We start from the raw sequence: 15,141 nt of genomic DNA on the forward strand, positions 1-15,141 counted from the left end.
AAATAATGTTAAACCTAAATCATTTCATGCCTTCTATTATTTCCGTACAAAAGGTAAGACAGTGCCGGTGTGTAAAAAGTTTATTATGGCTGCTTTAAATATTTCTGCTGGTCGACTACGCACAGTTACCATATTCCTCGAAAGAGGACAGGTACCTAAAGAAAGACGTGGTGGGGATAGAATTTCACGAAAAAACGTTGACAAAAAAACCAAAGTTAAAGAATTTATAGCTTCAATTCCAGCAACTGAAAGTCATTATAATCGTAAGAAATCTTCACGATTTATCTGGCGTGTGACTTAAATATCAACAAACTTTTTCAAATGTACAATAATGCGCACGGCGACTATAAAGTGAGCCTATTATGAGTGAATTATTATGTTCAAACAATTATTCTACCAAAACTTTAATATTGGTTTTAAGTCCCCAGATTGCGATGTAGTGGTACTTGTCTTAATTTAAAGCACACTTTACGTAAAGAAACAGGTGAAAAAAAGAACAAAAACGTTGACCGATTTACGAATTCATAAGTTACGTGCTAATGCATTTTACGAATTAGCGAAAGAGTCTCCTCCAAAAAGCATTTCGTTCGCTTTTGATTTGCAGCAGGTTCATCCACTTCCGAAAACTCCAATCCAAGATGCGTTTTACTTACGGCAGATTAACTTATAGGCATTTTGTTGTGTTGGAATGAACAGTCAACATCCATCATTTTATACTTGGGACGAGTCGCAAGCCAAACCTTAATACACCATTTACGCTCTTTGGATTTAACAAATTGTAAGGAAATACGACTTTTTTGTGATGGTTGTTGTGGCCAAAATAAAATTCGTATATAATGCATATTTTGGCCTGCTGGCTTTTAGAATCTCCTGCGTCAGTCAAAACTATAATAATACATTTTCCAGTTAGAGGGCATAGCTACCTTCCAGCAAACCCACATTTAGAAGGGTTGAGAAATTATTGAAACACAAAGACAAGTGTGGAAGAATACAATTAGGTTTACTGTAATATCGGAAATGTTATGATGTTCGGAAAGGATTGGTTTTTATACGATATAAAAAACATAACGGATGATCTGTACAACAAAATTCCAGGAATAAAAAATTTTAAACGCATTGAACTCAAAAAGTTTACTACAAAAAACAATACTACAACAGTTAAGTACAGGGGTTCCGAATTTTATAGATTTTAAATCCAACTAGATCCATATCAATGCTCAGTAAAAAGAGGCAAAAGTGAAAGTACATTCAAGTTAACACAGCTGTCAATTGGAAACGAAATTGCGAAAGAAAAGAAAAAAGACGTATAGCAATTGTTGGAAAAACAGTATAATAACGATGAAAAAAAAATTAAATGGGAAGATTTACCAAAGCTGACATTTTTTAAAAACATTGTTTATGGAAATTCATATGTCGATGAAGAAGAGACATGCGATTGCTTGGAAGTAGACTGCGGAAAGTTTCACATATAAATATTGAAGTTTATTGTTTATTTTTATAATGTAAAATGATTTATTCTTCTTTGATTTTCTGCATACTAATAACAATTTCGTGTATTTTACCAATAAACTGTTCAAAATAACACATGTCCGTCACTCAGTCCAGTCAAAACTGCACATGTCCATACTGTCTGAGCAAAACCACACATGTCCAAATTAAAAATAACTATTTTTCATTCCTTATCAAACAAAAAAAAGTAATTACAACTGTATTCAAATCAGTGTGCACGTAAGTATACTTACTGACATTTTCGTCAAATAAAAATTACTTTCCATTGTGCAAAAAGTTTTTGTAACATTTCGAGACTACTTTAAGTGGACATGTGTAGTTTTGTGTGGACGCTCCTCAGTTGTGGACTAATAAATTCGCTTTATGAAGTCGTTGATGATTACCGCGGTGCATCTATTTACAACCACATTTCGTACTGGGTTCAGGCAATTTGCGAGCTCAATTGAAGTTAGACGTCTATTGCTTAAACACAAAAAAACCAAAAATCGATCATACGGTTGTCCCCCGACGGCCTGATCTTGACTTTGTAGCGTAGTTGCCGTTTTGATTAAACCGCTGAATGGCTCCTTGAACAACACAGTGACTTACACCTAGCGACTGGGCTGCATAATATTGGCTACAACTATCTTGCACTAAAACCAAGGCTATTGCAGAATCTGTTGGTATTAATGTCATTTAAATACAATTCAAATTTCTGAGCTTAAAACGTTTTAATACCAAATTGGTCTGGTTGTTAAAATCAGTAGATACAATAAAAAATTAATTTCTTGTCGCTTATCGAACTTTAATTTCGAACTTTATATCGAGGTTTTATCGATCGTTTTATATTTATTTCGAAGTTTTATCGAACTTTTAAACTTTAAGAAAATCATACCCAAATTCCTTTTGTTTATAAGAAATACCAATTTAAAAATAAAATATCTACAGATATTTGAAGTTGCAAGCTTTCTTCTGACGTTTTGCAGCTAACTCCGTTTGCTATTTGCGCTGTTGTCTTATAAATAATGAAATATAGATATAAGGATATCTTTTGCGCTAAAAAGTTTTTATTAATTTGTTTTTAACGGATGTGTTATAATATTTCTTCAAATAGCCGAAGTTGACAAATATTCTGATGGCAATGTCAACTGCAGAAACTGAAAGAGGTTTCTCTACTTTGAAATTGATCAATACTTTTCTAAGGAATACAAAATCGGAAGAAAGACAGACAAAGATTAGAAACAACCTTAGTTTGAGAAGGTTAGTATTTCAACGAAAAGTTCATAGAAAAGTTCAATTTCGATAAAAACAGAAGTTTCAGTTTAAAAATTAGGGGTTTGATAAGTACTTATTTATTTTTTAGTATTCTGGAATCAGCGTTACCCTGAACAATATTATCACCACCCGCCACTGAGATAAAACAAAACCAATTTATAATATCTCTATTATGTCATAAATAAATAAGCAATGTAGAATAAACAGTGATTGCTCTATAATAGAACGAAAGGAATTTTCTACTTCAAAACTTATTGATTCTTGCCACAAGAAAATAGTGTAATAAAGACCGAAACTTTCTCATCACTTTTGAATACTGACTTTTTGAATATTGAATTCAGCCTACTATTAATTTTAATATCGATTGATCTGAATTAAAAATGAATCATAAGCCGTAAATTTATTTTTTATTTTTTATTTTTTAACGGTTGAATGCCAGTTTCAGGGTCAACTTGACACATTAATAAAATAATGAATATAGATTAGTCTTATAGATTAGAAAAATGGTAATTGATATTTATTTTTAAATACATAACTAAAATATTCAAGTGGATTTGTTTGATTACACATTTTTCCTGAGAATGAAGGCATCAAATTTTTAAGTAAAATCAATAGTGATAATTAATGGTTTTGTGTCAAAAAACCCCAAACCAAATAGGTTAGTTGAAAATTGACTTCATGTCAAAAAACTCAAATTTACGATTCATTAAAAATTTGACCAGGATACATCGAAATACTTTAATAACAAAACAACATTTAGTATATAAAAGTACTTCAATCTTTTTTGCAGCATGATATTCACAAGATTTACTCTTTCGTAATAAATTAAATAGAATTCTTCGTCTTCTCCGTCTCTCATTCCTTACGCTACACACAACCAAACTTGCAATGGAATCACCATGCATTTCATGGAATCACCATGCATTTCATGGAATCACCATGCATTTCTTCACCATGCAATCACAACTTGAGATTTGTTAAGTTATTGTTGAGAAGAATAAAGGTTTTTATTGAAAATTTACAAACCGATAAAACAATCAAATAACACAGCTCGGTACATTTAGATTATTTGCTTTAGTTGTAAATTAAACTAAAATAAATAAACTTACTTTTGCGTTCAAAAACGAAAATATGCCTTTTGTGGGGTTAACGCATGTGCAAAGGGGAAAGATTATTGGTCCTGTTGAGCAAGCTATGCAAGGTATTCAAAAGTTCGACCCCTGCCGCTATGTCTCAGAGAGACATAGCGGCAGGGGTAGGCGTAACACAAGGCGTTGTGTTAAAAACTTATGATAGGTATCTGGAATTAGTAATGCATAAGAATAGACTAAGACAAAGTCGCCAAAAAGTAACAATCGCTCGCCACGATCGTTTCATTTTCCAAGTAGCTAGAAGAGATCCAGCAATTTCTCACCCACTGCTCCAAAGGTAACTTTTGGAAGCTACAAGTGTAAGTGTTTCAGTTAAAACGATAAGAAAAAGACAGCAAGGACTATACAGCAGTAGATCGTTACGTGTTCCCGCTTATTGATCGCTTAAATTCTTGTCTTCAACACCAAAACTGAAACATTGGAAATCGACGAAATGTGTTCTTTTCAGACGAAATCAGGATTTTGCCAGATCTGTTCACGGATATAAAGGAGGACGTGTAATGTTCTGACGAGGCAATGTGATCAGAAGAAAAACTAAAAAATTAATTTCCATCCAACCAACTTTAACAGTTCGTAGGTATGTTAATTTGATTCTAGAACTTGTAGTTAGGCTCTTCTTCTTCTTCAAGTGCCATCTCCGCAGCGGAGGTCGGCAATCATCATAGCTATTCGGACTTCTGAGACGGCTGCTCTGAAAAGTTCATTTGATGTACATTCGTACCACTCTCTCAGGCTGCGCAGCCAGGACATTCTACGCCTCTCTTTGATCTTTCCTTGCATAATCAGTTGGAGGAAGGTGTATTTCTCTTCACGTGTAATATGTCCGAGCTATTCCAATTTTCTTGTTTTAATTGTATTTAAAAGTTCTATTTCTTTATTCATCCTTCTCAGAACCTCTTTGTTTATGACGTGTTCTGTCCACGATATTTTTAGAATTCTTCTATACACCCACAGCTCGAATGATTCCAGTTTTTTCATTGATGTCGCATTCAAGGTCCAAGATTCTATTCACTAAAACAAAGTCGAAAAAACATAGCACCTCGCCAACCTAATTCTTAGTCCAGTTAAGCTCTGGAGAGGTGCAATGGGAGAAAATTTAATTTCCATGCATGATAATGCGCCTTCACATACCCGCAGAGTGATTACAGACATACTTGAAGCAAAAGATATCACTGTTCTGGAGTGGCCTGCTTACTTACCCGACTTAAACCATATAGAGCCATTGTGAGATATGCTTAAAAGAAGAATTAGAGCTCACGGGAGAATCCACAAAACACTGTAAGTAAGCTAGTACAAGCTGCTCTTGAAGAATGGAACAACCTGCCACAACACAATATTGACAATTTGTTTAGGAGCATGCGAACGCGAATTGAAGTTTGCATATGGGCTAGGGGTGGTTACACTGATTATTATAAAACATAAATAAAAACAATTTTAACAAACAAGTAGTTTCAGTTTATTATCAAGAGTTTACCGTTTTAATTTTTATTTATTGGTGATTAAATTGCTTTAAAATAAATATTATTTTTCTTCGTTTGTTGTTTTTTTTTTAATTCGTTTGAAATATGTAATAAGAAATATCACATGAATCCATATAAGTTTGGATGTGTATATATAAGAGAGTCGGATATTACTGGCATCTATTCCTAGATCCAGTGGGCAGAAAAGAATAGGAACATCCAGAAAAATGTTCACCCATAACGTCAAAGAAGATACGAGAAACTTAAAAGTACGTGCATGGCGGAAGAAGGCGATGGATAGAGAGGACCGAAGGAAAATTCTTAAGGAGGCTAGGACCTATATAGGGTTGTAAAGCCAGAATGATGATCAATATTATATATTGTATAATATATGCGATGTTTTTGTCCTATTTCCAATTTTTAAGTTTATACTCCAACAATTTATTGGGAGGGTGATTCATTGGTATAAACTGATTTTAAAACTGTCAACTATTGGGAAATTCGACAATTCCAGCGGCGTCGTTATTTCATTTTTTTAGGAGGGAATTATTTTACAAGAAATTAATTCCATCTTGATCTGTACCTACCTTTGTCGTTCTGTTTCATAGACTACAACAAAGCTTTCGACAAAGTCCGCCACAAAGAGCTAATGGACATCCTCAAAGCAAAACAAATACAACACAATGACCTTCGAATTATAACAAATCTATATTATAAACAGCAGGCACACGTACGCATTAATGAACACACATCAGAAGAGTTCGAAGTTAAAAGAGGAGTGCGACAGGGGTGTGTATTGTCACCACTACTATTCAATGCATACTCTGAAGAAATTATGAAAAGAGCTCTTGAGGGAGAAACAGCAGGAATCAAGGTCAATGGAACACCAATTAACAACATTAGATATGCGGACGATACTATCATAATAACAGACAACCTCCGAGACCTCCAAAAGCTAATGAACAAGATAGTTGAGTATGGAGAGGAATATGGATTATCAATAAACACCAAGAAAACCAAATTTATGAGGATATCAAAAACCCAAAATAATGGTGAAAGCCTGACAATTAACGGTAGTGCTTTAGAACAAGTTGAAAACTACCACTATCTTGGCACAATAATTAATCACACAAACGATTACTCCAAAGAAATCAAAGTTCGAATAGAGAAAGCACGTACAAACTTCAATAAAATGAGAAAGGTACTTTGTGCAAGAGAACTAAAATTGGACTTGAGAGTTAGGCTGGCAAGGTGCTATATTTTCTCGACTCTGCTTTATGGGATAGAAGCATGGACACTTAACGCGTCGACTGCTAAAAAGTTGGAAGCATTTGAAATGTGGGTGTATAGAAGAATCCTGAAGATATCATGGACCGAGCATGTAACAAACAACGAAGTCATGAGAAGAATCAACAAAAGAATGGAAGTATTGGAAACCATCAAGACACGAAAGCTGCAATACCTGGGGCATGTTATGCGTAATGAGAGATACAACCTACTTCAATTGATTATACAAGGGAAAATCCAGGGCAAGAGAAGTGTAGGAAGAAGAAGAATCTCATGGTTGCGTAACTTGAGGGAATGGTACGGATGCACATCAATTGAACTATTCAGAGCAGCAGCATCTAAGATCAGAATAGCCATGATGATTGCCAACCTCCGTCGCGGAGATGGCACGTGAAGAAGAAGAAATTTCGAAGTTACCCAAGTCTTGCCTTGGGTAAAATGCATATATGAAGATCGATAAGTAATTAAGCGATGATCAGTGGGCCTCAAACAGTCGCTTTAAACTTTAATAATTAAAATTACTTGAAAAGTAAATGATTTAATTTTCTATATTTTCTCCAAGAGAACCAGGGATGTCAACTGCGATGTATATGCATGTTTTATTGATTTCGAGAAGGCATTTGATAAAGTCCAACATGGGAAACTAATCGATTTTCTAAAAACATCAGGACTTGATGGTAAGGATATAAGACTGATCTCAAACTTATATCTTCAACAAAAAGCAACAGTACGATTAGAAAATGAACTATCCGAGATCTTCACAGTCGAAAAAGGAGTTAAACAGGGTTGCATATTGTCTCCGGCATTATTTAACATATTCAATACTCGTATTGAAAACTCATATACGAAATAAAAACTCGTATTGAAAAGCCAGAAGCTCTTTTAACAGCCGTAGGAAGATTCTCTGTAACTTAGCTTTAAGTATCAATATACGCATAAGAATTCTTAGATGCTCGTCTTGAGTGTCCTTCTCTATGGAGTAGAAAGCTGGAGCCTTACAGAAGATGCCATAAAACGATTAGAGACATTAGAAATGTGGTGCTACCGACGTATGTTGAGGGTCTCATATATACACCACGCAAGTAACATAACTATTCTCCAGAGGCTTAGAAAATACAAAGAAATTATTAACGCCGTAAAGAACAGAAAATTAGCTTACTTCGGCCACATCATGCGTAATGATAAATACCGACTTCTACAGTTGATTCTACAGAGCAAGATTGAGGGTAAGAGAGGCCCTGGACGTAGACGTATATCTTGGATGGCCAATCTTAGGAAGTGAACTGGTCTAACGTCAACTGATCTATTTCGAGCTGCTGTGAATAGAATAACATTGGTCAATCACCAACATCTGTGGTCACCAACATCTCTAGAAGATAGGCACATTTAGAAAAAGAATCCAAATTGTTCTATGCTTTTTCCAGCCACAATCTTCAGGATCGCAGCGTTTCCTGGTGATAAACTCGAACACTGTGGAAATAAGCTTCATCTTGTGTTAACGAAAGCAATGATAAGTTAAATCTAATTTTGGTGACCGTTTTGCCGAATTTTTTGTATCTTATGCTGTTAGAGAATCGTCTTTATTTTCACCATATAAAGTGACAAAAAACGTTTGCCAACGACAGTGGTAAAGATGTCTCGGCTTTCTCACTGAGAAATAATGCTGTTCGGCTAGCTAACTCAGGATATTTCTGTAAAATGTTAAGGAATTTAAGTTTTCTGATCTCGTAAGTTACTAATTTTGTGTCGCATCTTGAAAAATCATGGAGAAACAGCAAATTTTCGGCAAGAACGTCTGCATATATAAAACTTGTATAAGGACAATATAATTGATGCTACCTACACCCTTTTGAAGGTTTAAAATAATTGAACACTTTGGATACACAACATTGGACTGATCCCTTCCTAACGCTCAGAATGTCAATGTTCTCTGCTATGACAGTCAAGAGCAGAACGGATGGTGACTGTATCTTCATCAGATTTAGCCTGGTTGACACTAAAAACTCCAAAGAAATCAAAGTTCGAATAGAGAAAGCACGTACAAACTTCAATAAAATGAGAAAGGTACTTTGTGCAAGAGAACTAAAATTGGACTTGAGAGTTAGGCTGGCAAGGTGCTATATTTTCTCGACTCTGCTTTATGGGATAGAAGCATGGACACTTAACGCGTCGACTGCTAAAAAGTTGGAAGCATTTGAAATGTGGGTGTATAGAAGAATCCTGAAGATATCATGGACCGAGCATGTAACAAACAACGAAGTCATGAGAAGAATCAACAAAAGAATGGAAGTATTGGAAACCATCAAGACACGAAAGCTGCAATACCTGGGGCATGTTATGCGTAATGAGAGATACAACCTACTTCAATTGATTATACAAGGGAAAATCCAGGGCAAGAGAAGTGTAGGAAGAAGAAGAATCTCATGGTTGCGTAACTTGAGGGAATGGTACGGATGCACATCAATTGAACTATTCAGAGCAGCAGCATCTAAGATCAGAATAGCCATGATGATTGCCAACCTCCGTCGCGGAGATGGCACGTGAAGAAGAAGACACTAAAAACCACTTCTGATAGAGCAGTTTTGAGAAGGTCTATTAAGTTTTGTTCTTTTCATTACCAAGAAATTTATCTTGGAATAATATTGGTACAGTGCTCTTATTAAACTTTATCTCTGTCCATGGGTGCTTTTTCGTGCGAAGAAAGCAAAAGGATTACGAGATTATAAAATATATTACAAGATTAATATATCAAGGATAAAAAAAGCATAGACCAAAGAAAATTTTCCTTATTGAGAAACCTTCAAGAGAAAAGGAATCATAAGAAGAAGAAGAATTTCTGCACTTTATGTAAAAATGTAGAAATGGTGTCTGAGTTTTATAGAAAGAAGCAAATTAACAGTGTATACAGTTTACTTGTTTCTGTCTATTTTTGTTTGTACAAGAAATTTGTATTTTTTAACCTAAGTATCTGGCCAGTGGACCGTATCATTAATTGCTTTAAATGCTTGGCTTTATATCAGTACCGTTAGTGGTTTTTCATGTAGGTATGTATATTTCACTATTAGTCTGAGGTAGCTATATTTTGAAAAACTTTTATTTATTATTACGAAGTTAGAAAAGTTTGATAGTATTATTTTACTAACTAATTTATTTATATCATCGTCTGAATATTTTTCTTTCCTCGTGGCATCTTAGGCCTTTATGACGTAAAAAACCAGCACTATGTAAGAAAAACCTATCAATGCGTATTCGTGAGAAAATCCTGAGAAGCTATATTTTATGTGGTCTACCCTGTTATATGGCTATGAGATATGGTCATTAAAAACCACAATGTTAATAAAATAATTGAAAATATTTGAATTGTGGTGTTATCGCTGGATCCTAAAGATATCGTGGGTTTCGCAGACTTCGGCTACATAGTTAGTGCACCCAAATACCATCTATTTCGCCTTATAATAAAAACAAGAGTGAAAGAAAATGATGGATAGGCCGAAAGAAGCTCCTACGGTTGCATAATATTAGGCAGTGGTGTGGTTCCGTTGTGGAAGAATTTTTTCGCGCTGCAGCTAAAACTAGAATATTTTGGAGAATTGTGAAACATGATGAGATGACGCCTAAATAACAAGAGGAATTATTTGAATTGTTATTGTGAAAATTCATAGTTTGAATTGCAAGAAGAATAGAAAGCGAGTCGGAGATAACTGTTGCAAATGTTTTAAAATATTTTTGTGTCTCATGAATTGCTACGGCCCCGCACCGAAGAGAGTAAAATCGTGGCTTATTTGCAACATTTTTTTTGACTCATTAACAGGTTTTCAAAAGACGCATCTAGTGCCAACTATCGTCGTGAATTCATCCTAATATATTTTTCTGGTCAATTCTTTAAGAAAGTTCTCCATATATTAGATTTAATGCCAATGTTTTAATGGTAGCTTTGGTTTTATTATTATTATATTATTATTTATTAATTTAACTTTATTTAAAAATATTGAAAATCTTTAAATCTAAAGTTGTCAACTAAGTTATAACCATAATCAAATTTTGACAGTTTTCGAAAAGTCTCACAAAGTGAAAAAGAAAACGATTTGGTAGAGGTGGCGTCAAACCGACTGGCCTTGGTGCTCTAAATGAAGATAAAAAGAAAGACACAATAGATCTATTCAGACCAGTTTAAAAAATACTTAGCAAATCCAATAAAATTATTGGATGTGACTTAAATCCTAGAATCAGAAAACATGAATATATACCCTAAAATGACGAAGAATAGACGATCGTTAATCCATATAACCAAATCTTCAAACCAAATCGGTTCCTTAATATAAATGAGATCGAATCTCTTCTGAAGCAAAAAGTAATATGTGCGGTCGATTGGTTCTTAGCTCTTGAATGATATTTTTATGTAACACTCTATTTTGTTTTATAATCGATAACCAATTTTTACCAGAATAAAAAAATAATAATTTTTAAAAACTGAATTGAACTCTATTATAGTTACCTACGTTGGACTAGTTTCAAAGTTGTTCTCTTGTTTTTATCATCTCGGAATATTATCCATTAAAAACTATTTTCCATGTTTCTACGATCAGCCTTGAAACAAACTTATCTAGATAATAAGGGCCTTGTCCTACATTCGTGCTCGCATTTCCGAACAGTTGCTTTCAATTGATACCAATACCATCTGCGTCTAAAAACTCGTCTATAGCCTACTATTTTGTTTAAGTTAGTTATTTATTGTATTCTATACTAATAGCTTGTATTCAGTATTCAGTTCGATTATTTTTATAAATGATCAGGTTTAAAAATAATATCACTTAACAAGTTAAATGTTTTATGATATTGTATATAGTGTACAAGGTGTAATGACGAACAAATTTGTTATAAAGTGGATTTCCGTGTTTTAAACAAAGGTCCATGTTATTATTTCCATATAAATGTTATGGACATATTAACTCGATTATTATTATTACCTGTTTTATCAAATTCTGGTTGTAAGGAAGTAACAACCAATTAAATAAATTACATAGTGATAGAATAAGTTTTTTCATTGATATCAAGCAGAATTATGGTTCTTCTTAGAGCCTTCTTTCAGTGCGTCATTCATTATGACGTCATATAATGTATTGGACGTTTCGAGAATTATTTCATGTAATTATTGACGAATCTGACAGATACCAGGATCGTACTTAGCCACAGGTGGAAAACTTTTAACATTCAACTAATACTTTTATTGCAAGGTTGATGAAATAGTAAACAATATTGTTTATTAAATTTATAAATATGGAAATATTTAAAAATGACAAAAACTATTTTTTTGAATATAATGTAAGAAATGTAACCCCAACATCACAATTTTGTATCATTTTTTCAAGCTAATTTCTTTTTATGCATTAATGGGTTAAAGTAAGAACTAAACCTAATATCTAAAAACCGAAAACACACAATAGACTACAACTAGGAAGTAATAATAGGAGAATTATGAATTGAATACGTGGAAAACAACCTAAAGATCTAAGACTATAACAGAAGTAAAAAAAAACGGGTGTGGTAGAAGTTATACTTCTATACACGCGTTCGCCGTTACAAATTCATATGGGAGTCAATCTGCACAATCATTACATATGTAATACTATAGGCAAGAGAGAGCAGAAAGAGAAACAGAATTAGGTATATAGGTATATGATGCATCGGTTGCTGTATATAAACAACATTTGATCTGTAATAGGAGTATAGTAAATGAAGGATTGAATCAATATTTTGATAAAAAGTAATGGAAATAAAATATCATTATTACTAATGTGCAGCTACATTGTGCAGCTATGGAGTCTTGGACAAAGAAATGAGAAATCAAGTACAAAAAGCAAATAGACTGACAGGATGAATTAATAACACTATATGGCGAAACAGACACATTAACACTGAGATTCATCTCAGTCAGTTTCAGTCAAGAATTTATAAAGTCAGTGTAAGACCAATAATGACATATGCCTCAGAAACAAGACCCGACACAGCCACATCACAAAGGCTACTGGAAACGGCAGAGATGAGAGTGAGAGTACTAAGAAGAGTTACAGGAAATACGCTGAGAGATCGAAAGAGAAGCGAAGGCATTAGAAGAAAATGTACCGTACAGTGTATAAGTGAAGAGACAATAAATAGAAAAAATTAAAATGGAATAACCCCATAAGTAGAATGGGGGAGACCCGTGTCGTCAAAATAGCAAGAGGTGACTCACCAGAAGTATCGACAGGCCCGGCAAAAGACGGATTGACAACCTTCCATCGATGTATTAATTCGCCAATAAACAAGCAGAATTGCTTATAAAGAATAAGAAGAAGAAATTCAATAGGGTTTGACCTTTGACCAAGCTATGTATCAAGTATTAAGTTTTTAGGATTTTTCCTTTATAGTAATAGCACATAAAGACAGAAAAACAGACAGACAATAACTATTGACTCCTTAATAATAAATATTAAAAGGGTCAAAAACTTTAATATATAGTTTATTCTCATAAATTGTGGAGATAATTACAACATATTCAACATATTATTTTAGCGAAAATGAATGAATTTATTCAATATGCTAACGTGGAAAAAAATGAAATAAGTCCAACTGAAACAACTCTTTTTTGAACCTTAAAACTTGAATTAATAAATTTTTAGGTAACTGAACTAAGCCTCAGTTTTATTAATAGCGTCTTGGCGCCATTTTGTAAGATACTTTTAAATAGGACCATGAAGAAATTATTATATTATTTGAAAACACTTGTATAAATCATTAGGTCCCTGGATTTTTTTTCATTCTTTGTGGCACCGTTTCAAAATCCCTACTAAATTGTGAAATCTTATTAAATTAACTCTCAGTGAAAGAATAACTCTTTCTTCCCAGATGGATAACGTCACTAGTATCATATATATGCCAAAAAATCTTAATTTAAAAATAAAATTGACCTTTTTTGAGATTGATCTCCATACATATAAACATATACATAAAAGAAATTTAAAATAACAATTATTATATTTGCCCCTTTCTTCTCTACAGCCATGACTACTATATGTAGGTACTAAATATTCAATGATAAAATAAAATAGTTTGGAAAATTAAATAATGTATAAAACTATCGAAACAATATTAAAAAAGATATATGATTTTTCCATTCTTTGATGTTTAAAACCAAAGTGACAAAAATCATTGGGATCGAATGATAATAAAAAGAATATAATACAAAGAAATATATTCCCTGATTGGGATCGAACTCGCGACTTCTGGTTCTAAATACTGCGCTTCAACTCATTCGACCACTAACCTTAAATAATAAGGTGGCTAATCAATGTCATTATTTGACAAGAAGATTATTAAGATGTCAGTTTTTTGGTTGTATTTGTTTGTGTGTATTTATTTATTGTATTCCAAAAATGGAAAGGTTATTACGAATCATAGAAGTTCCAGGAATAATATTTATTTGTAAAAGACTGGCCAAATGTATATATCTACCGAATTAACATAAAATAATAATATTAATAAATATTAAATATATTTACAAAAGGAACATTTTTATTCTCGAGAAAAAAAGAGAGAAAATATATCTTCTGTCTCTCTCTTACCTATATCTTACATATGTAATGATTTTGCCGATTCACTCTCGTACAAATTTCCAACGTCGAACGCGCGTATAGAAATACAACTTCAATAAATAAATAGTTGCAAATAAATAACTAGGAAATACTAGGAATATATGGAACTAAATAACACTAAATATTACACGAGAAAATTAGTAACGCCAAAAATTCCAAACTAAAAACGGCCTGAATGTAATTTTATTTCTGGCATTTCCACAAAATCATCATGTGAAGAGTCACAATCCGATTCACTTAAATCGATAATTAAAGGAGATATGTGGCTTGTCTCAATTCTTTTTGCTGTCTTCCAATATTCATTAATAAGGTTTTCTGCATGCCAACTAACTATTTCCTCCACTTTTCTGGTGTGAAATTAGAGTAAACCTAAGAATTAAAAAAAAAATTAATTTATCTGTTTGGTCAGATCAAGAGGAAACATTCTCTATCGTATTGAATTGACAATGATATGGAGGCAGTCTTAAGACACGATGGCCATACTAAAGAGCCAGTCTATCCAATCTGTAAAACAAAATATATAAAAATGGCATCTACTAAATAAATTCTAATACGTACGTAAATACTTTATCTGGTAGATGCTTCTTTACAATATCCATCAATTCAAACTTTATCATAGTTATTATGGTATCAGTACTTGTTTCTTTTTCGTATACAGCGTGTCCGTAAAGTATGGAATAAATTCCATATTTCCTAAATGAAAAGCATTTTTAAAAAACATCTAAAACACGTCGATTTTTAAAATTTAATGTTCTACATTTTACAATAAAATTTCATTATAAAAGGTGATATACATTACAGTGATGACGTCATCGGCTCTTTTTTTAAATGTAACAACCTGTATTTTAG

General features: G+C 33.1%; 2 protein-coding genes across 5 annotated transcripts in view; one reads left to right on the forward strand and one right to left on the reverse strand.

Moving 5' to 3' along the window:
* Nucleotides 1-15,141, reverse strand: part of LOC140441477 (START domain-containing protein 10-like) — a 62,751-nt gene that overhangs the window by 25,334 nt on the left and 22,276 nt on the right. The window contains exon 1 of one of the 4 annotated variants that reach the window (XM_072532219.1): nucleotides 11,161-11,345. The exons of 2 other annotated variants lie outside the window; for them this stretch is intronic. The gene's annotated coding sequence lies outside the window, so the exon portion shown is untranslated. Of the gene's footprint in view, nucleotides 1-11,156; nucleotides 11,346-15,141 lie in introns of those variants that run through there. One more of the 4 variants, XM_072532220.1, reaches the window with a different exon arrangement.
* Pgm2a (phosphoglucomutase 2) overlaps nucleotides 1-15,141 on the forward strand; it is a 60,107-nt gene that overhangs the window by 2,101 nt on the left and 42,865 nt on the right. The window lies entirely within an intron of this gene.

This window comes from Diabrotica undecimpunctata, chromosome 5 (assembly GCF_040954645.1).
Source record: "Diabrotica undecimpunctata isolate CICGRU chromosome 5, icDiaUnde3, whole genome shotgun sequence".
Classification (NCBI taxonomy): Eukaryota; Metazoa; Arthropoda; class Insecta; order Coleoptera; family Chrysomelidae; genus Diabrotica; species Diabrotica undecimpunctata.